This window comes from Cimex lectularius, unplaced genomic scaffold (genome assembly GCF_000648675.2).
Source record: "Cimex lectularius strain Harlan isolate CLEC.00 unplaced genomic scaffold, Clec_2.1 scaffold271, whole genome shotgun sequence".
NCBI classification, from domain to species: domain Eukaryota; kingdom Metazoa; phylum Arthropoda; class Insecta; order Hemiptera; family Cimicidae; genus Cimex; species Cimex lectularius.
In genome coordinates this window covers 321,425-343,431 of record NW_019394181.1, presented here as the reverse complement: position 1 = coordinate 343,431, position 22,007 = coordinate 321,425, and the positions used below count along the sequence as shown (strand labels likewise).

General features: G+C 33.2%; 1 protein-coding gene across 5 annotated transcripts in view; it reads right to left on the bottom strand.

The window, feature by feature from the left end:
• The window catches only part of LOC106669601 (POU domain, class 6, transcription factor 2-like), a 220,692-nt gene extending 199,590 nt beyond the window's left edge, over positions 1–21,102 (bottom strand). For 2 of the 5 annotated variants that reach the window (XM_014399192.2, XM_014399206.2), the window contains exon 1: positions 20,807–21,102. The gene's annotated coding sequence lies outside the window, so the exon portion shown is untranslated. The other 3 variants (XM_014399184.2, XM_014399200.2, XM_024230013.1) reach the window with 2 other exon arrangements.
• Between the last annotated feature and the right edge of the window lie 905 nt (positions 21,103–22,007).

Here is a 22,007-nt window from a genome sequence, read left to right as displayed (position 1 = left end):
ACGCTAGCAATTCTGGGGGTTCGAATCCGGGCGTAGCCCTTGCAATTTTGTTTGATAGTAGTTTGGAATAAATCTTGTAAAGTGGTTTACTACACCCCAGGACGTTAGCCCTTTTATCTGACAGGAATTACTTTATTTTTCTTTATTTAGGCATTAGTAAGTAATAACAATTTAACTATGAATTATTATTACATGAGAGAATCTTGAGCATAATTTGCTATTTAACTGTACTTTCCTTAAAAATGAATATTATATTAAAAATATCTCTGAAGTACTTGTTTTCAAATTATTTTAAGCCAGGTTGAAGAGCAGTTGAATCTGAAATATTCGAAGAACGTATTAATCCGAAATGCCATTTACAGAACTATTATAAATAACAGTTTTCCTTCCAATTATTTAATTGATATAAGTGTAAAAAGCTGTAGACAACTAGTAGCTATTAAACAATAAATCCATAGGAAAAAGTTTTAATGATTAAAGAGAATAGACGAATTATACGGTTGACGTGGATTTCTTGAACTTAAGCGCTATAAAACCGTCAAAATTAGTTAATTCCTTTCAATTTTAATTAATTTTTATGAGCGCGAAGAGATGGAGAGAGAGAGAGAGAGAGAGTGAGAGAGGTAATATATTAAGTAAATTTGATTTAATAAACATCATACTAAAGGTGCTAATCTTAATTACTTGATGTAATTTTTAAAAATAAGTTATGTTAATTACTTTCTGTACAAAAATACATTCAATTAGCAATATGAGGAAAAATAGAAATAAAGATAAAGCAGGAACCTCTCAGACCAGGGAGAGGAGCTGGAACTCTCAGTACTTTAGGTTTAGGGTTATGTCAGGAAGGTTGATGTGGAAGGAAAGCTCGGAGAGGACTGGGTGGAATCGTGGTCTCTGTGGATGGTTAATGACGTAAAAGGGTAATTTGAGGATTCGACAGAAGACTTTAGATTGAAAGGATTGGATTAGTTGGATGTTGGAGGTTTGGCTGAGCCGTCTGATTAGTGTTTTTATGACGTTAGTTTGTTGTGTTCACTTACTAAGGATTTAAGACTGAGTAGTAAGTAGGCGTCTTAGTTGTTTGTAACTTCGATTTAGGTCTTATTTTTTCCTTTAACTTGTGATTCCTTGTAAGTCTGCTGTCCATGCAAACCCAAGTTAGTGGATTTGGTTCGATGTTAGGATTCTTTATTATTTATATTTATTTAGAAATCGTGAGATGCGGTCTGGTGTGATGTAGGTTTCAGAAAAATATTTTCTTTATCGTTCCAACGTTTCGATCTTTATTGAGATCATCTTCAGAGACTGGGATTTACAAACATTGTTTACACATAACAATTACGTTTTGGATGTGGAAAAGTGAATTTATTCAATGCAAAATATATTTTTATGTATATATTCAATCAAAGTATTTCTACTCACTCAAAGTGTTTGTCTTCCGTGTAAAAGATTGAACGATGAAAGATTGAAAGATTGAAGAAACTTTGATTGAATATATATAAAAAATATATTTTGCATTGTATAAATTCACTTTTCCACATCCAAAATGTAACTGTTATGTGTAAACTAAGTTTGTAAATCCCAGGCCCTGAAGATGATCTCAATAAAGATCGAAACGTTGGCACGATAAAGAAAATGTTTTTCTGAAACACACATCACACCAGACCGCATCTCACGATTTCTAAATAAATATCGATTAACGGTCACTAATCACCACACATTTATTATTTATGATGATATCTTATTTTTCTTACCCGATTGTAATTAACCAACCTTTATTTTTATATTATACAGCATAAAAAAAACTAGAACCTATTTTGAAATCAGTGTGATAATAAAGTTAGTGTTGGTTGGAGTTGGTGAACGAGCGCTGGGTTACTTTTTCAGACCGTCTACCCTCGACGGTTCGTTGCAGTTCTCAAACGCGTTTTCGCCTTTGCACTTTACAGTGAAAGACTACAAAAAACTTTGGTAAAAACTCCTGCTCGTTGTACATACACCTCACTGAAGATGGCACAAAATCGGAACGCGTTTGAATGACTTCAACACAGTCACGAATGCAGACGGACCCAACATCGAAACCATTGCCAGGTGAACTAACTAGTAAGTTCAAATGTTAAGTAAATGATAGCATATCTTTCAAAAACTGTTGGGAACTCGTTTGTCGAAGTAGATAATCAAGGCTTGGACATCACCTATCCTTTATGCAAAAGGACAATCTGTTATCAAAACAATCTTTTATTTTTCTATACTTTCGTATTATAAGCAATTTATAATACAAAAAATTATAACAAAATCTTTACGAGAAATACGACAGTTAGATAACCGCTTAAACCGTTCTTTAAATAGAATTAAAATGAGACAAAATGAGACAAAAAACGTAATGAATCAGTTTTATAGAAACGGAATGACGTTTTTGTCTACTCTTCCTTATTTTATCTTAAAATAAACACCCACACTGTATAGAAATGCACAAAATTATGTTATGTACATATGTACTTACATTATGTAAATAGTCAGCGCATTGAGTACATTAAAACTACTTTTTTATTGGGCGTATTAGGACAAATTATTTAAGCAATTTAATGCATTTTTGTAATAATACATATTGAAGAATGAGAATTATATTAAACTTTAATGTGTAGGCTTTAGTGACCGTTAGTCAATGTTTATTCGAAGATCGAGAGATGCGGTCTGGTGTGACGTATATTTTAGAAAAACATTTTCTTCCTTTTTAAAAAATATGGTTCCTACTCACATTAAGTTGTTTCGCAACAATCCGGATTTCGAGCCCTTTAGCTCATCGTCAGGTTGAAGGGTTTCCACAAACACGTCTCTCGACATGAATTGCAGAAGTGAACCCGCTGATACCCCCGCCAACGCGACATTCCAATGAGGAGCTGGGTTTTAATGGCGCTCAATTTGAACGTGCGAAAAGCGGGAATTATAACATAAATAACAATTGTAATAGTAAATATTGTAAGAAATTAATTGTAAATTAGTGATTAGAGATAAAAAATTAAAATAAATAAATAAAAATAAAAAATAAAATATTTAGAATACCTTAATATTATTAAATTATTATAAAACATAATATAATAAAATTAGAATAATTAGTTTAATTATTTGGACGTTTAATATAATTTATATACATATTTAAAATGGGAGGTAGATCAAAATCTGTTATATTATTAATGCATTTATCACCATGTTCAATTTTACATTTTTTAATTTCAAATTTTTCAAACCAATCTAGTTCTCTCCCTTTGTTGAAACTACGTAACACTGTTGTATTTAAATGTGAATTGAAATTATGTTTTGTTTCTTTTAGATGGTCCTTGAATTCCGAAAATTTGTTCGACTTAGGCAAATGTTCTTTTACTCTCGTTTTTATTTCTCTACCACTTTGACCTATATATTTAATATTACAGTCATTACAATTGAGTTGGTAAACCCCGCTTTTTGTCATGTTGTCTACCTTGTCTTTAGGTTTTGAAAGGATGTTTTTTAGTGACCACGTACTTCTATAAGCTATTCTAAAACCTTCTTGTTTAAAAATTTTACTAACTTTTTCCGATAATTCGCCAATGTATGGCAAACAACGGAAACCTAATGATTCATTTATGGTGGGGTCGCTGAGTCCTATTGTTGATTCTTTTAAAGTTAATTTTTTTATTCTTTTAACTAGTAACCTATCAATAAATATTTCTAGATACCCGTTGTTTTCTTTATCGTGCCAACGTTTCGATCTTTATTGAGATCATCTTGAGCGCTCAAAGTGTTTTTTTCTGTATAATTGTGTCATTCTTCTGTGTTTCTTGTCACGTAATTGTGAGAGTGCCCTTTGCTTGTGGTGATTTCTATGTTTAAAATGTTTCTTTTCTATATTCTGGTCGTTAATTCTGGTGTTGGGTTGTGTTAGTGTGGCATTGGTGAAGTTAAAATTGTTTCTGATCGAAACGTTGGCGATAAAAAAAATGTTTTTCTAAAAGCTACGTCACACCAGACCGCATCTCACGATCTCCGAATAATCATTAAACTTAATGTTTTTTTTTAATCTTTCTTGCTTGCAATTTTATGATTTATGGAGATTTAGTCATCTAAGGTGATTAAACTACTAGTATATACGTTTCCGACGTTTAATTAAATTAAATTACTTTACAATACGCAAGTTTCTGCAAATGTGTTATTTACTTTTTAGAAAATATTTTGTAATAATTTCTTGCGAAATGGTTAAAATGATTGAGAAATCGCCGTCGATAAGACAAAGAAAGCTGTGATTTTACAAACAATTGGACATCGTCGACTTTTATTTTGTCGCGTCACGAAAATCTATCATACCAACTGTTTAAATGATTATTTCTTGAAGGGCGTGGGTCCGCTCAAACCCGCCGTTCATTCATTATGTAAATGCCTTCGTTTACTCTGTACGCATTCGAAATCGAAATCATCATGGGAAAAATTTTAAAATTTGAAAAGCAAACAATCAATATTTGTCTGCCTCAACGAGACACCGATAAGGTAATAAAGTACAAGCAAATAACCTGTTAATCATTCGTCAGAATATTGAAAGCAATCAATAACCTCTTTTGTATTGAAGGAAAAACATCGAATTGTAATAATCTATTATTAAAATTTTATCTTATCTCTTGACTCGCCTTTTTCCCCTTTTACACTTCAATGGCTTGAAAATTATAAACATATTATTACAGACGTATTATGTCAATCGGACCATTGACGTCAATATGTGTCGATATTGTTTCTTTCCAGCGAAGCTACAACGGGTTTATTTTTTTTTAATTTCTATTTAATTGTTAAACAAGGTCGATTGTATGTATGTTCACAATCAGAATATCTTGGATCTGCTTGATTGTACAGTCATTTTTCTCCAACTGCATAAAGCACCCTTTCTACTATCTCTTTTATTTGGGCATCCGTTGCACAACGGAACGTCTTAAGAACCAATTTTGAACAAGAAAAGGTTTGTCAATTCTCGCTTTGTTCGAGTTCGAGAATAAACAAATCTGGACGAATAAGTATTCTTATTATTATTTTTACGAATTGAGCCAGTAAATATTGGGGTAACCGAACTCTCGAAAACAATTTTTATGATAACAATAACAATAATAGTGTATGGATAAAATAACGTCAATATTTGTATTTTGTACAAACATTATGCGATTAGATTCTAATAAATTGTGCAATCTGAGAGATAATAATTGTTCGATACGACAGATATGACGTGTAGAAACTGGCAGATTGGCGTCAAATAATGTAACTATTTTTGGAACAATAGATTCTCGGTGTTCGTAACAAAGTTAATGTAAATGTAAATTAAATACGGTGTTAGGAAAGCTAATTGTTCGTGTCATTTAAAAAACAAACAAAAAAAACAATACCTTACAGTAAATGTTCAATGTGTCATTGTAACCGAACAACTTACGAGGTAAAATTTAAACAGGATATTTTTGTTAAACAAAACAATATTAAACAACAATTATTCAATTTCAAAACAATTTCATAAGAATTTTTATATGCATGTATGCTTAAAGTTTAAAGACAATTACATTACAGCTTTCTTAGCTGTTATTGTAAGAATATATTTGTAATATGTAAACGTGTTTAAAAAGACGATTAATCAAAAATACTCCTTATTTATTTAAATGGTTGGGTTAAGTAATAATTTAAAAGAAAGTCAGATGGTAAGAAATCGCGATTCCACAATTTATTATACAATATAGAAGATCACCGCTTATATAACTGCCGGTTAACCCTGGAAGTTAATTTTTGTAGATAAATATTTATTAATTAAATAAACAAACAAAATAGATGAGAAAAACAACACAAATGAGCTTTGCCAATTTCTTAAACGCATTAGTGATTGTAGTACAATTCATTAGCGTTTTTTAGTACAAATCGAGTTAATTATTAGAAAATTTGTTTAAATAAAATCTAAAACATTATGTATTGTACGGAGTTAACCGGGATCAGGCCCCCTGTCGCTAAAAATGCAAAAGGACATTACTAAAAGATAGTTGGCCCTTGAAGGACCCGACACATAGAAGTGTCATCCCCACCCGATTAAGAATAGGCCATGCGAGATTGACCCACGGACACATCCTTTTGAACTGAAGTCCGCGTATGTATCTGGCATGAAGAGAAAGGTTGCTCGATGTGTCCCATCTAGTTGAAGGGCTCCATAGAGCGAGTAGGAATGCCATCTGATATGAGGATGCTTGAGCACAGCAGCGAGTGGAGGGAACTGGGTTGTATTACTTGCAATTTAGCAGGGCTTCCCAAACTTTTTAGCCAGGGGACCCCTTTCTCCAAACAAAATCCAGGGCGGACCCCTTTCATTCAAGTGTTTAAAATAGGTACTTATAAAATATATTAAATTAAAGTTTTTATAAATTAGCCAGTACATTTCTAATTATATGGTGGAGGGGGATATCATTATAAAAACAAACATTTGATTGGCCTACTTAACTTTCTATTCAAAATCCAGAACACAAAAATCAAATTGGACAGAACGGAATCAATAGTTATCTAAAACTCGAGCCAATTTCAAAAGTAATATTTGATAGCGATTAATAAACAATTGTTCACCATCTGGACAGCTTCGGTATTTAGTTATGGTGGCTGTACAGATAGAAAATCCGGATTCGTAAGTGGTGGCAAATAAAAGAAGAAGACGTTTTGCTTTTTCAAAGAGCGGCTGATTTTTTTTCCAGTCGGAGTCAAAAATGGGGGAAATTTTAATCCGACTGGATTTGGTACGGATTTGATTGGAAAGTAGATTTCAAGGTGGAGTGTGAAGCAATGTCTAGCAAAATACGTATTCTCTTGAAGATTTACTGTTTGGCTTTGTCGAAACAAAAAACGGATTTAACATTCTTGGTCTCACAGCGTTGAATCTCGAGCTGTTGTGAAGTAGTGTGCAAAGGCATATCCAAATTTGGAAGATGTTGACATATTTCATCGATTAACATGTCATTCGCAAGATGCAGTTTTTCTTTAAAAAATCATTTAACACAGGAAAACTCTCTACTTCTTCATACTCAACAGATTCAACCCAAAACTAGATTTTTCGTTTGAAGGCGCTATCTTTGTCATTATCACCGAAAGTGTGATACTCTATCTGGCAAGACTCTTCTCATTCATTTTAATTGAAATATCTTTCTTATCATTGAAAACGTTGGCCAAATTGACAATGTGGTCCATTACCAACATAAGACTTTAGAACATAATTTCTATAATCGAGAGACAGCCACCTCATTTCTGAGAATCAGGGAATGATGATGGCTTCCCATATCGTCACATAGTATTGTGAAAAGTGCTTACTTCAATGGTGACTTGATATAATTAATAATTTGAATAGACTCATTCAAAACTTTCTTTATTTGGCATTTGTTTAATAACTAAAACAGGGCTATGGAAAACACAATGACTTCTGCTTTAAAATAAAAAAGTTTGGTTTTCAGTACTCATTGTTATTAGTTTTTTAATGTTATTCATTTATTCTTCGTTTATTTTGTAAATTTTAATTTTTCTCAAAGTTCGCCGCGTACGCCCTAGTTAGGGCCACAGTTTGGGTAGCCCGGTATACAGTAATGATAGTTTTGTCCAGAGCGTGTTTTGAGAGTGAATGTAATTATTAGCGTGAATGTATGAGAAAGTAGTAGGCAGAATATTGAGTTCCCATCCACACTCAATTAGGTTAGTTGTAAGTAGGTATAAAGGGTGAGGAAAATTGAGCACTCTACCACCCTAATTGAGTGTATAGTACGCTAATAATTAATTAGGAGTGAGTGAGAATGTGAATTTAGGAACTTAGTAACTGGTTGCGTTGGAGGCTGAAATGACCTAGCTGTCGATAGCCCCTGGAGCCCATCCTTAGTGGTTGGACGGATAAGAGGAGGTCTGACCCCGGACTGCTGACACCCCAGGTGCAGTGGGTAATTCTCGAGGCCTGCAGGTAATTTATTGTAAATTAGAACAGCTGGAATAGCTGCTGGACTGCAAGAAATGGCTGAACGATCAGTTTTGAGCTTACATAAATCAGTAATCAGTAATTGTGTATTTTAAAAATAGTTAATATCTAAAAAATATTTTACATAAGTTTTATAAAATAACAAAACGTAGATTTAAGCATAAATGTAAACTAAATTAATAAGACTATCGCGAACATAAATCAACTGGTTTCTGCCTAACGTGCGAACAAAAATTTCATAAAAGTTACACTTTGAATATGCATCTCGTACAACAAATTTGCTCATACAAAAATCGTTTTAAAACACTGACAAGTTAAGTGTAAATTTGGGCTGAACTTGCTTTTAAATTACCTTTGATACTAATCGATACTAGTTAAAATGCAAAGCATTTATAAAACGCTACTTTTACATATATTAGATGCTAAATTTATTATGGTTATAAATTATTATTTTTTGCAAAGATTTCTTTAGGGAAAAACCTTATTTAATCGCAAACAGAGGACATTTATTTTTCGGCCATTGAGTGCCTACATGTAGTTTCTCGCGGTGTTTCGTCAAATCACCTAATTGAATGAATGGAATAACAGCTAATTCAGTTATTAGTTGATGATCAACGACGATTGATTCGCTGATTAATGTTCAAAGACTCGCAGACCCAAAAAAAAGTGTCCATCATTTATAATTTCTAAAAAAAAGTGTTATTATTAATTTCAATTAATTAATGCTTTGGTTGAGATAAAAAAGTCAGTGCCACGAGCGGGATTCGAACGCACGACCTTCGGCTAATTACGCCGCTTCTCTACCACTTGAGCTATCGTGACTTCGATCCACTCGGAAAAATGGCAAAAAGGAGGGCAAATTTAATAGGTGGGGTTGAGATGGGAAATTAGAGTCCGAGTGGATCGAAGTCACGATAGCTCAAGTGATAGAGCAGAGGCGTATTTAGCCGAAGGTCGTGGGTTCGAATCCCGCTCGTGACACTGAATTTTTATCTCAACCAAAGCTTTAATTAATTTATTTTTTTTCCAATCCACCTCCCCGGCGTGCCTAAGGGAGACCCCATACCGGCGGACCACGGCCACTAAACTGATTCAAATGGGATGCAAGTTGAGGGGATCTTATTGTGCTTAACGTCTTCCTTCGACCTTGCCCTGAAAGGGAAGACCCAAGGAAGAAGGGAAATTTTTTTTCTTATTATTTGTTGGTTAATCCTTTTGCATACACTTTCTAATAAATACAATATTTTAATAAATAAATAACAATTATGGGTACAAGGAGTAACCAGCCCGGAATTAAAAGTTCAGGGAAATGCTAAGATCTAACAACAACATCATAGGAAGAAAAAGAAGAAAAAAAACTAATCAGGTACTTTATCCACTATAGCTCAGCTAACAGGCTTGAGGACCTCAAACGTCCTCTTTTCTTTAACCAGTTCGTTGAAGGTCGGTGGCCAAATGTGGCGGAAGAGGAGCTTGAGTGGTTCCCTCACACTCTCAAGGAGGGGGCAGTTCAACAGGCTGTGTTGGACACTGTCATCAACTCCGCAGTCGGGACACAGTGGACTGTTAGCTCTACGGAATCGGTGCAAGTAAGCGATGAAATTTCCGTGACCTGTCATTATTTGTGTGATCCAGTAATCTGGTTGAAACCACTTTGCTCTTGCCAGGTCCTCAATACTGGGTAGAAACTCGTGGGTTAACCTTCCCTTGGTGCTTCTGTCCCATCTTTACTGCCACAAGTTGTCTATCCAAACTGTAAGGACCTCCCGGATCTGCTTTCTAGGTGCAAGCTTTAATTTTTTAAAAAGAATTTATTTGGTCAATTGGACCACGAAACCTAATAAAAGTTGTTGTTAATTGTGTTAAACGATTTGATTGAACACTTGTAAAAAATTGATTATATCGGCTAAAATAAAACTACTTTATACGTTCTATGCAAAACTTCTTTATTGGCTTATTTTTGTCAGCATTTTTTTTCTCTTTTGAGAACATAATATTATAACCATTTGTACAAAAAAATGATGAAAGCACAGCATTGAAACTAATTACAATTAATTAAGGTTTTTAGTTGAGATAAAAAAGTCAATGGCACGAGCGGGATTCGAACCCACGATCTTCGGCTAGATACGCCGCTGCTCTNTAGGTTTATCATCCCGCAGACCTCAGGAGGAAATCATATTTAATGGTCAGGTTTCGGCATTTCGCCATCTTCAATGTTTAAGTGATATTTCTCATATCACAAATATCATGAAAACCTTGAAAATAGCAATTAATTAAGGCTTTTAGTTGAGATAAAAAAGTCAATGGCACGAGCGGGATTCGAACCCACGATCTTCGGCTAGATACGCCGCTGCTCTACCACTGGAGCTATCGTGACGTCGATCCACTCCGAAAAATGGCAAAAAGGAGGGAAAATTCAAAGTTGGGTCGAGGTGGGGAGTTGGTGTCCGAGCTGATCGAAGTCACGACATCCCAAGTGGTTAGAGCAGCGGCATATTGAGCCGAATGTCGTGGGTTCGAATCCCGCTTGTGACACTAACTTTTTCATTTCAACCAAAACCAAAAAACACTAACTTCCCATCTTAACCCCACCTTTTGAATTTTCCCTCCTTTTTGCCATTTTTCATCTCTGTTTTTTATCTCAACTAAAAACCTTAATTAATTGTAATATATTTATTGGTCAAGTGGACCACGAAATTAGTGAATTTATTGAAACTAATAATAAACATGCTAAAATTTTAAATTCACTCTAAATTAAAAATAATCAAATATCGCCTTATCGATTTATGTAATATAAACATGATTACAAAACACACACACACACACACACAGCATATATAAAAGTGCGTTAACCGATCGCCTGATCATGTCATAGGTTCACCTCTACGAGAGATCTATAGCTCATCGGCTAAGTAGAAAATTATAAGAAAAAGTCAATCGCTCTACGCATCACGTTCCCGATAATTATTATGCATTACGGCATGTCCATAAATTACGTCTCTAGACTGGCAGTAATCGGAGATAATTTGTTATTATCGAAATTATAAATGTCATTATCGTGGTCGAAAATTATCCAAGGGGTTCAACATACAACAAAAAAAATGGATAAAAGGAAATGAGGCAGGTACGTGTTTAACTATTTCCAACATTAGTGACCTGCTTATAATGAACGTAGCATTAATTACAAGGTAGTTTTAATAGGGGGCCCAGGCTCTAAGGCATTAATCACTGTTCAGGTGAGGTAAAATCTCTTAGCGGCTCAAGGCCACAGTATCTTCCCATAGGAATATACAAGGGTATCGAAGAACCAGAAATCCACATGGATTTACCTCAATATGGGCTAGTATTATTTATTTGGTGTTATTATATTAATTACCTACTTTGATATCATAAGTTGTATCACAGAGAAAAAGCGAATAAAAACAAGTTCCGAATGTTTCTTTACTGACCTTCTTTAATTAAAGATTATTTAGAGATCGTGAGATGCGGTCTAGTGCACCTTACCTACATCACACCAGACAAGCATCTCACGATCTATAAATAACACTTCGGAATATTTTACAATAAACTCTATAAAGATTGGAATTTTTAAATATAAAGTATTTGGCAATCAGTTTTAAAACATATAAACTGTAAAAATTGACAAATTTTCGTGGCGATGAACCATAGTGTTAGCTAATTTGGCATTGGCCGAAACACATCTGACAAAATAAAAATGGCGATCATATTTTTATTGTCATATAGGGTCCTCTTTCAGTAGATAGACATTTCTGCATAATTGTTGCATTTATAGTAGACTTGGAACTGAATGAAAGAGCAATACAACGGATCGGGTTAATAGTTCACAAATAATTAGTAAAATGCACTATGTGTATTTAAATTTTAATCTTTTCTAACTCTAAAGCAGTACCTGCCCTATTTATGGAGTGAAAACATAAGAACAATAATCATACTATTAAGGTGTTATTCTTTTAGCAATTGTACATACAAACAGCGGCGAATGTCTGGCCAAATCTCCCTTGTGTATAATGTGATTCTCTAATAAATCTCGAGAAACGCGAAATGGGGTGAAATTTCATTCTTTATGCGGCTTTTGATTATGAAAACATAAATTTAGGCTGGATTCCCTTCTTATTATGGGCACGGGAGGGTGGCCTTAATTGCAATTAAGAGAAGTTTGGAGAAGTAACTTTGAGCATTCAGTATTTATTCTTGTTCGTCGGGTTCGGCAAGATAAAATAAATGCTCCTTCTTCACTCCTACAAAACATTATTATTGTTTAATGTAATGCATATATACGTACACACATTCAAAGAAAATAAAATGGCTAACAATATACGAAGAACACTGTGTAATTAGTAGTTATTTTATTTTATTTGTTTTTGAGAAAAAACTAAATTTATTTTGCTGCATCTTTAACAACCTCTCAATAAACAAAATTTTTTGTTTCATATTTTTAGTCTAGCTATGACTGGATTCGAACCCGCTACGTCCACGCAGTCGCCATTTTTTCCGAAAAGCCGTTTCTACAGAAACTATCGCATAGTGGACAACAGCCACTGCAGGTATGTTTAAACATTCAAACAAATTCACGTTGATGGTGGATGTTGGTCTGCAAGTCGGTTAATACATTGAACAGGCACTGAGTCACTTACTCGGTACGTCTCTAGTTCCCCACTGAAGATGGAGCAAAGCCGAAAAACGTTTTAGTGACATCGAAACCCGCGAATGTATACCGACCCAAATGTAACCATTGTATGTAAAAAAATATTAAATTGTCGTTATCATTCTTAAGTATATGCACATATTATTTTAAATATATACATGGTGATTCACTACTTGTACGACAATGATTCAAATTCAACAAAAAAATTCATATGAACCATGGTCCCATAGCCAACTCTTTCCTAGATATTCAGAATTTTATGTTTTTTCAACTAGCTACGGTTTTCGTCATAAGTCTTGTAGCTATTAAACTGTTCAGCGAAAATCCAAAATAACTCTCAACACGACACGCAAGAATGGCACAATTACACAGAAGACAAACACTTTGAGCCCTGAAGATGATCTCAATTAAGATCGAAAGATAAAGAAAATGTTTTTCTGAAACCTACATCACACCAGACCGCATCTCACGATTTCTGAATAATAATCATAACTTTTAATTTAATTTAAATACTGCTAGAAAGTTTATTAAACGAAGAGGTTGATACAGAAATTTTCTAATGAGGTTGCAAATTAAATTTTTTCACAAATTTTACATTTAACAGTTTTTGAATGCTTTAGTGATTGTTTTTTTTTTTAACAAAAATTAAATTGAAAGTTCTAGAAGGGTGATATTTAATGCTCTTTTCAATGTTTTTTATCTTGGTCTACCCATAAATGAATAGTTCAAAAGCTACGAGTAGATTTAAGCCGAAAACCATAGATAAATGAAAAATAAAATAAAATGCAGAATATCTGCGAAAGGGTTGACAATTAGGCCACGGTCTATACGAACTTTTTTGTTTCATTTCAGCTGAAAAAACCCCCGACAAACTTTTCGTAGGCTCACAAGGAAACACCCTTTATAACGAACATACGCTACAGTCTGCTAAGTTGTATGCAATTCTTTTGCGTATCTTGATCTCACGATTAATACGAAAATCAAAAGAGCCAGCATTATTTGTTCTTGCAAGTGCCATTCTAAGTTTTATTTTATTTCCCAGCTTGAAAATTATTTATAGCCATTGGTAAGTTGTGATGAGGCACCACACTATGAATCTACGAACATTTAGAGCCATGAAAAATGTATATTACAATTTTGACTATCCTTGCCGGTTAGATTAGAAAGCTTTCTTTCTGAATTTCTTTAAAAACAAATTTCCAAACAATTTTAATGATTTTAATCATTCTACATGGTTTTTTTTCTACAGATCAATAAACCAAGGTTCAAATTTTAAACTAAAATATCCGTTATTTTTGAAATGAAACAGTTCTCATACACTCCAATTTATTAATTATTTTCCCATTGCAATTGTGTAATCCAATTAATTAATCTCGAATTGAAAATAAACAATTTCGTTTAAATTTTCCACAAATATCGTTGTAAACAAACCGAGGGGTACGCATTATTGTTCCTAATTGAATGAAATGTTATCAGTATGAGTTTATCAAATCAAACTGCGGATGAATAAAAAATGTGAACGTATTTCTTTCAGAAGATTGATTTTTTGTATTTTAAATGGCGATATAAGAGATAAAGTTTTGTATATATAATTCTGCCGATAAATAATTTAATAAACCGGTCTTTATAAAAATTTTAACCTGTAGATTAAAAAAAGATTCTTATAATTCATGAGCAGTCAAGACATGCTTGATTTATTTAACCTGAAAATTTGATGTTTGTAACATAAATGAGATAAAGTTCATATAACTTGGATTCTAACTAATAGTCGAGTTTTACATTTTCAATATTAAAGTCCTTATTATTTTACACCAGGCTATGAACTGAACGTTCGCTAAGGTTTGATGTTATCTACTTTTTCTATAATTATTCGGAGATCGTGACAGACGGTCTGGTGTGACGTAGGTTTTAGAAAAACTTTTTTTTTATCGTTCCAACGTTTCGTTCTTTATTGAGATCATCTTCAGGGCTCAAAGTCATTTTCCGTGCAGATGTGTCATTCTTGTGTATCGTATTGAGAATGTTCTCTCCTCGGCACTCATGAATGACACATCTACATGGAAAACAAACACTTTGAGCCTTGAAGATGATCTCAATAAAGATCGAAACGTTGGCACGATAAAGAAAATGTTTTTCTAAAACTTACGTCACACCAGACCGCATCTCACGATCTCCGAATAATCATTGACTAACGGTCACTAAACACCACACATTTTTGTATATTTTAAATATTTAATTGAAAAATTAATAAATAAAGCATTTCAAATATGATGAAAAAGAAATTATTTCTCTCGAAACAGTAAAACAAGAAATTAATTTTTTTTAGCGTCGGTATTTCCATCAGCCATGTTTCCTCGTCTCGATGTAGAACTGTATATTTTAAAAAAATGTTTCTCTTATAAAAAATTAATTATGAATTATTAAAAATGTATACTAAATTTCTTTTCATTCTTGTCTGTTTGAAAAAATAAGGTTTTTGATAAAAGCCTCGAAAACGATGCATTATTTTTAACTGGCTGACCAAATGTTGACACACGCTCTTCTTTTTTGATATGGCCTGAGATTTTTGCAGACAGATGTTGCCGAATACCCTCTCCTCGGCACTCTCAACAAGACACACAAGAATGACACATCGACACGGAAAACAAACACTTTGAGCCCTGAAGATGATCTCAATAAAGATCGAAACGTTGGCACGACAAAGAAAATGTTTTTCTAAAACTTATGTCACACCAGACCGCATCTCACGATATCCGAATAATCATTGACTAAGAATCACTAAACACCACACATTTTTGTATATTTTAAATATTTAATTGAAAAATAAATAAATAAATAAATAACGCATTTCAAATATGCTGAAACAGAAATTATTTCTCTCAAAACAGTAAAACAAGGAATTAATTTTTTAGCGTCGGTATTTCCATCAGCCATGTTTTCTCGTCTGGATGTAGAACTGTATATTTTAAAAAATGTTTCTCTTATAAAAAATTAATTATGAATTATTAAAAATGTATACTAAATTTGTTTTCATTCTCGTCTGTTTGAAAAAATAAGGTTTTTGGTTCCTCGAAAACGATGCATTATTTTTAACTGGCTGACCAAATGTTCACACACGCTTTTCTTTTTTGATATGACCTGAGTTTTTTGCAGACAGGTGTTGCCGAATGGCACTCACTGTTTAAGAAAGAGGCGTTTTGGATGTTTATCATTATGCTACGTCTCAACACGTACCTCTCGCCCAATTGAGCGATTGAGCAGTCCCCATTAGTCGGAGAGGATGTCCCTCATTCACCATATTTGAAACGCCTTGCACTCATCTGCAGCTCTATTTCAACGCATATCTACTTCTGCTGACTCGCCTTCTATTGTACATTTTGTATACAGGGTTTTATTTCTTTTTTAGATTTGGCGAGACAAATAGTATTTTATTGGTAAAATCAGGACAGATCGGCATTTAACAGTTTTCGGTTTATTGTGAAATATTCAGATAAAGTTCAAACGCAATTAAAAACTATCATTTTCAATATATAAANATATATATATCTGAATTTGAGCAAATTTTATTTGTGGAACAAATATTAATTCGAAGAGGTTCGTTGGTCGGAGCAACGATTTTTACCACGTCCCCATGAACAATTCATAAGCAGAAATGAAAATTGAAAGAATGTGCAGTTGGTTCACGTGTTATTGTTGAAACTGAACGCATAAATAGTTCAATTCAAAAAAATCTTTTTTGTGTAATGCCCAAAGGTTTATTTTGTATCCGGTTTATATATGCCGAATTTCTAAGAAATAGAATAGCTTATTCAAAAATCACAATCATTTTAAAAATGTAACGCGTTAAGTACAAATGAATAGCTTTTCCCTTTACTAAGGTGAAAAATAAATTGTAATATAAAATAATTCAAATGTATAACAAGAAAACTAAAGTGTTCTAAAGTTTAGAGTTTCATTTTCCTATGCTTGTGATTTTTGCACTTTCAGCCCAAGTACGTCGTTATTTATATTATTATATCATATTTCGTTTCGATTGTTTTTTACATAAACTTGTAAACAACGTGTAAATGGTAGAAACAATAAATTGTTTAATTTTCCTACTTACAGTTAGTTGATTTACGATCCAGATTTCACGCTTACAGCTCATCATCAGGTTGAAATTAGGATCATTGAAAACAACTTACTGTAAGTAGGAACTATCTTTTTAAAAAGACGTTTAACGGTTTCAAATATACTCGATTCTGGTTTTGGGGTGTTTAATAAGAAAGCCATCTGCGTAATGGCCGTTTTTTGGGACCTGTTCGTTAAAGTCATCGTGAGACAATTAGAGTAATCATACGCAGCTCGAAAAAGTATTCAAAAAGCCGATTTGTTGTGAGATTCCGAGGTAAACGGATTGAAATAGCAAAAATAAAAATATTATAAATATTCCATCTATTATTAAACATCTTATAAGAACACTTTTCCAATTTGCCCAAAGTGAGTCCTAACAGAGTTAGAAGAATGAGAGAAAAGCAGGCATTCATCATTCATTTTTTGCACTTTTTCGAAGAATACACAGCGAATTCGGCAAAGGGTTGAACCAAAACCCCTTAGATAATTTTGTGCATTGTTAATATTTTGCCGATATATACTTCCTTTACACAAAACTAGCCCTATCTTTTTCAACTTGTTCAACTTAGTTCCAGTTATTACTGCCATCAAAATTACTTTATAAACCTAAATAAATTATTTTTTTCCCTTTTTCCAGTCTTTATACATATTTTTCTTCAAAAAGTTGCATTAGTTTTGTACTAAGAACTAATATATATGGATTTGCTTAACATTCATTTCTAACTGTTCTAAATGAAAATGCATACTTTTTTTAAAAAACTATATATTCTCTAACTGTAAATATATATTGTTACATATATAATTTATAAAATATGATGACGTTTCAATTTGAAAGCATTCTGATAAATTTTGACAAATGTTTAATAAATAAGGAACATTTTTCTGCCACATGGATGTAATTATAATTTTTTCTATGATTATTTATGAAAGTTGTTCACGAGGTGTGCAAAGTTAGTAAAATAATGAAACCGTAAAGTTTATTGAAGTTACAGTGTAAAATTGTCTTAACCACCATGTTTTATGGAATTTGTACAAAGTATTGTTATATTATTATTCTGAATGTAATATATTACAGTAGCGCATTTAATTTCTCCCGTTATTGTAAACGTTATTGTAGGGTTCAAAATAATTTAAAAATGCCTGATATTCGATCTGTTAGCGAGATAAAGGTTTAAGATAGGATTATTACAATGAAATTAAACATTATCGTGTCGAAATTTGTGAAATTATACAAAATAATTTATACTAGCGAAGGGCGAAATTGCAGTTGGACTATTACGATTTTCTAGCTTCTTTCTCCTAAAGAAACGACAACCAGCTGAAATGGAACACCGGGGAAGATCAACGCTGACAACTGTTGATCACCCAGGACAGAAAGTAACCGTATACGCTTAAAATTAAACTAATACACATAGTAAAAACATACACAACTAAAAATACAAATTCAAATTTTCCGACCGATGTGTATTTCTATAAAAATTTATCTCGAATATTTTTTAGCGCGTTGAAACGTATGAAACAACCCTAGTTTAAAATTCATAGCGGTAAACAATTTATTTAATTACAAAACGCATTTTATATTTTACTTATTAAAAATTGTTGAAACTGTAAATCCGTTGTAGACTCAAATTGTTTCCCACCTTTCGGTTTAGAAGAGTTTTTACGTTATTAAAACTTTCTACTCGACAACTTCACCATTTCGGAAATTATCCGCACTTTAAACTCCCCTTTTTAAACTTCTTGATTAGTTCTGAACCGTTTGGTTTTAGTTTTGAGTTCGGGCGGAGATGGGAGAACAGACGTAAAATTTAGTTTTCGTATGCACTCAACACAATAGTCAACATTCTAGCGTTAAAATACTACACAATATATAATTTACAGGTTGAGCCTAATGTACAGTAATTTTGTAGAAAAAAACCGGGTTTCAAACAAAGCCGATCTTTTTAAAATATTTCCGTATAAATTAGTCAGAACTAATCGGATCATTAAATTAGATGGAAAAAAAGACATTGTTGACATCCATTTTTTAACGACTTCAATGTAAAACTATTAATTTAGGCATTGGGGTAGTTATGTTGCTTACATAAAATTTCCGGTTTTTCTTCTGAAAATAACCATAATCCGGCCGCGTCCTTATTATTATTTTACTTAATTTTAAAAGAACGGCACTGAACAAAAGCAATAATTTATAATCTGAACAATAACTTTTTTTAAACATTACAATATCGATGTGTTGACCTAAAACATGATTTGGGATGTTTCAAAATTACTCAACTGGAAATTACTATGTTCATAAAGATGTTGCAAATCACGCAAATGTTTTAACGATAAAATTTTCTATTCTACTGAAGTTGAGAATAACAGACTTACATCATGTTTAAAAAAATTCGTATTTAGCATGGTCAAGATACCACTTATTTATCTTGAATATTTACAGTTGACTAGAAATATAGAGATTTTCAATACCAATTCAGTTTTTGAAAAGTATACAGAATAATCGTTATCTGTATCTATTAGAAAACGTATTCTAACATGGGCAAACTCAATGAATAATACTAGTATACTTAGAATTGACCGGATAAGATACAAACTGCGACCGGCCATGGACAAGTCTACAAACACAAATCAAACTAGCCAAGACAAGTGAAATTAATAAAGTTTGGAATGCAGTTTCAAGGACTTTGTCGGAATCGATAAAGTAAACGAATCTACGGGAAAATAGTAGAAATAATTATGAAGATTAATTTTTGTTGTAATCGTTGTTTAAAACATGTCAAATTGTCGGATCTTTACAAATCACAGATAATTCCTTAAATAAGTGGATTAATTTTATAGATTATATGAAAGTATCAATAGATTATTGTGAATGAAAATTTTCTGAAGTTTTTTTTCCAAACAAACATGACTCATGTTTGCATTAAGGCAGCATTATAAGGCAAATAATAAGAAAATGACTAGCATTTTGAGCATAAACGATCTCGTAGACACCTAAATATAGATGAATTTACAAATTAATTTAATAGTCATTAACTATGTCTGAATTTTTATGTAAATTGGGGGTCAATTGCAAAGATACGAAACGTTCGAAGCTTTTAACTTTGAAAACGTGCCATTTATCTAAAATATGCGGAACATGCGAAAAACATCCTTATGTTAATGCTCTTACATTTTGGTAAAAATATTTTTTGCTGATGTTAAAGTACTGATAAGTTAGGATATAACTCCGGAGTGTTTGAACAGAATATTAATTACAAAATAGGCTAGGTAAGTACCGATTTGTTGAAAATAGTAAGAATTAATGGATTAAATGCAAATGTAGAGGCGTAAAAACCTGCAGTGGGAAAACAATCTAACCGTTGGGAATAATGGACATGAATGGGCTTTCAATTCACCGATTTTTTTTTTTTTTTAATTTTCAGTTAATTCGTCAATTCCGAGTTTCGATCATTACAGGCCGTTATCGCTTTTACTATTTTCTTTTATTAATCGCAAGTGAGTTATGACAGCATGTGCATGAAGCCGAACCAGGTGGAAATTGCCGTTCGCGAAATGCGACTGCATTAAAATCGCCGGTCAAATCGTCATAGCCCACGTCCCTCCGACGTTTAATCGTGCGTATTTTTATTGTTTTAATAATAACCATGGTATTTAAATAGAAATCAAACCGATTCGTAATGCATATTTATTGCAAATCGTTAAAAGCTCAAATTATGCATGCCATTGCGATATCATTATCTTAAAATGGGTTTACGTTTAATTTTTAATTGAAAGTATTTATGCTTTTGTTAATTTATGGATTGGGGTTTTCAAAACTAGCAAGACGCGTGATAGATAAACAAATTGTATATTTGACGTAATTCCACGGATAATTATATTACGAAATGTTATAAATAAGCACGTCTTTATATTGATTTTTTTTTATCTAAAAAGAGATATAGATATTTATATATGCCTACGTTTGAAACTCGAACGGGGGTTGTTTTTCCCACGTGGTCGCGAGCGGAGGCGGGACGAAAGCCACGTGTTTTGCTTACCTCTCGCTTTTCCGTGTGTAGTCGCCTCCAGGCCGGTATGTTTGCTCCACGGACGACGACACTAAGTCCCAAACTGACGGCTCGTTATCAGGTAAACAAAAAAAAAAATCCGAAAATAAAAAAACGAATAAAAACCGGTTCGCGAACTGGCGATGTCGTTGAGTCGAATCAGAGACCCACAATACGGTCGGCACGTGAAAACATGTGATATTTTATTGACAGCCTGTCATATAAAAGTGATACGTTTGTCAGTGAACGCTCGAAGCCGCCTCGGCGATAACTGAACAAGTAATGTGAAGAGGGAAGGAGGCTACTCCGGGTGGGGAGCGATGTGTCGAGGACGAGGAAGGCTTCGCCCCTCTTCGCCAGACTTCGCGATACCTCGCGGACCCTCGTCGGGTTCCGGCCGGCTTCGCCATCACCCCTTCCAGCCGCGACAATGCTAATTATGAACCACCCCCGCACACCCTGCCAAAACACAAACTCCCCTCCAGGATCGTATCTTCAACACTAACATTTGATCTTACCCCACTTAAACCTCCCCTTCAACACCTACGGATCACAAAACACGTCTCCCCCTTCTTTCCTTTCCCATCAAATCACAGTTCACACTTCCGTTTCCAACCTTTCCCCTGCCAGACTTTTAATATTCATCTAATACATAAATAACTATGTGCTATGTTAAATTATGTCTAATATTTTCATAATTATACCCGAAGCCACATTCATGTCTGTTAGTGTGTTAAAGACGAACGTTAATCTATAACATCATTATAATGTGTTTTCCTTCACTTACCACTTCGGGTCCCCACCTTAACATTAAACACTCATAAGATAAAACATAATAATGAACTATAAATATCCTTATGGATTCTTGTGTGGTGATTAGTGACCGTTAATCGATAATTATTCAGAAATCGTGAGATGCGGTCTGGTGTGATGTAGGTTTCAGAAAAACATTTTCTTTATCGTGCCAATGTTTCGATCTTTATTGTGATCATCTTCATGGCCTGGGATTTACAAACATTGTTTACGTTTAACAAATACATTTAGGAAGTGGAAAAGTGAATTTATACAATGCAATTTTTTTTCTTTGATTGATTATATTTTGATATTGATTATATTTTGATTATATTCTTTGAATATAAAAAATATATTTTGCATTGTATAAATTCACTTTTCCACACCCTAAATGTATTTG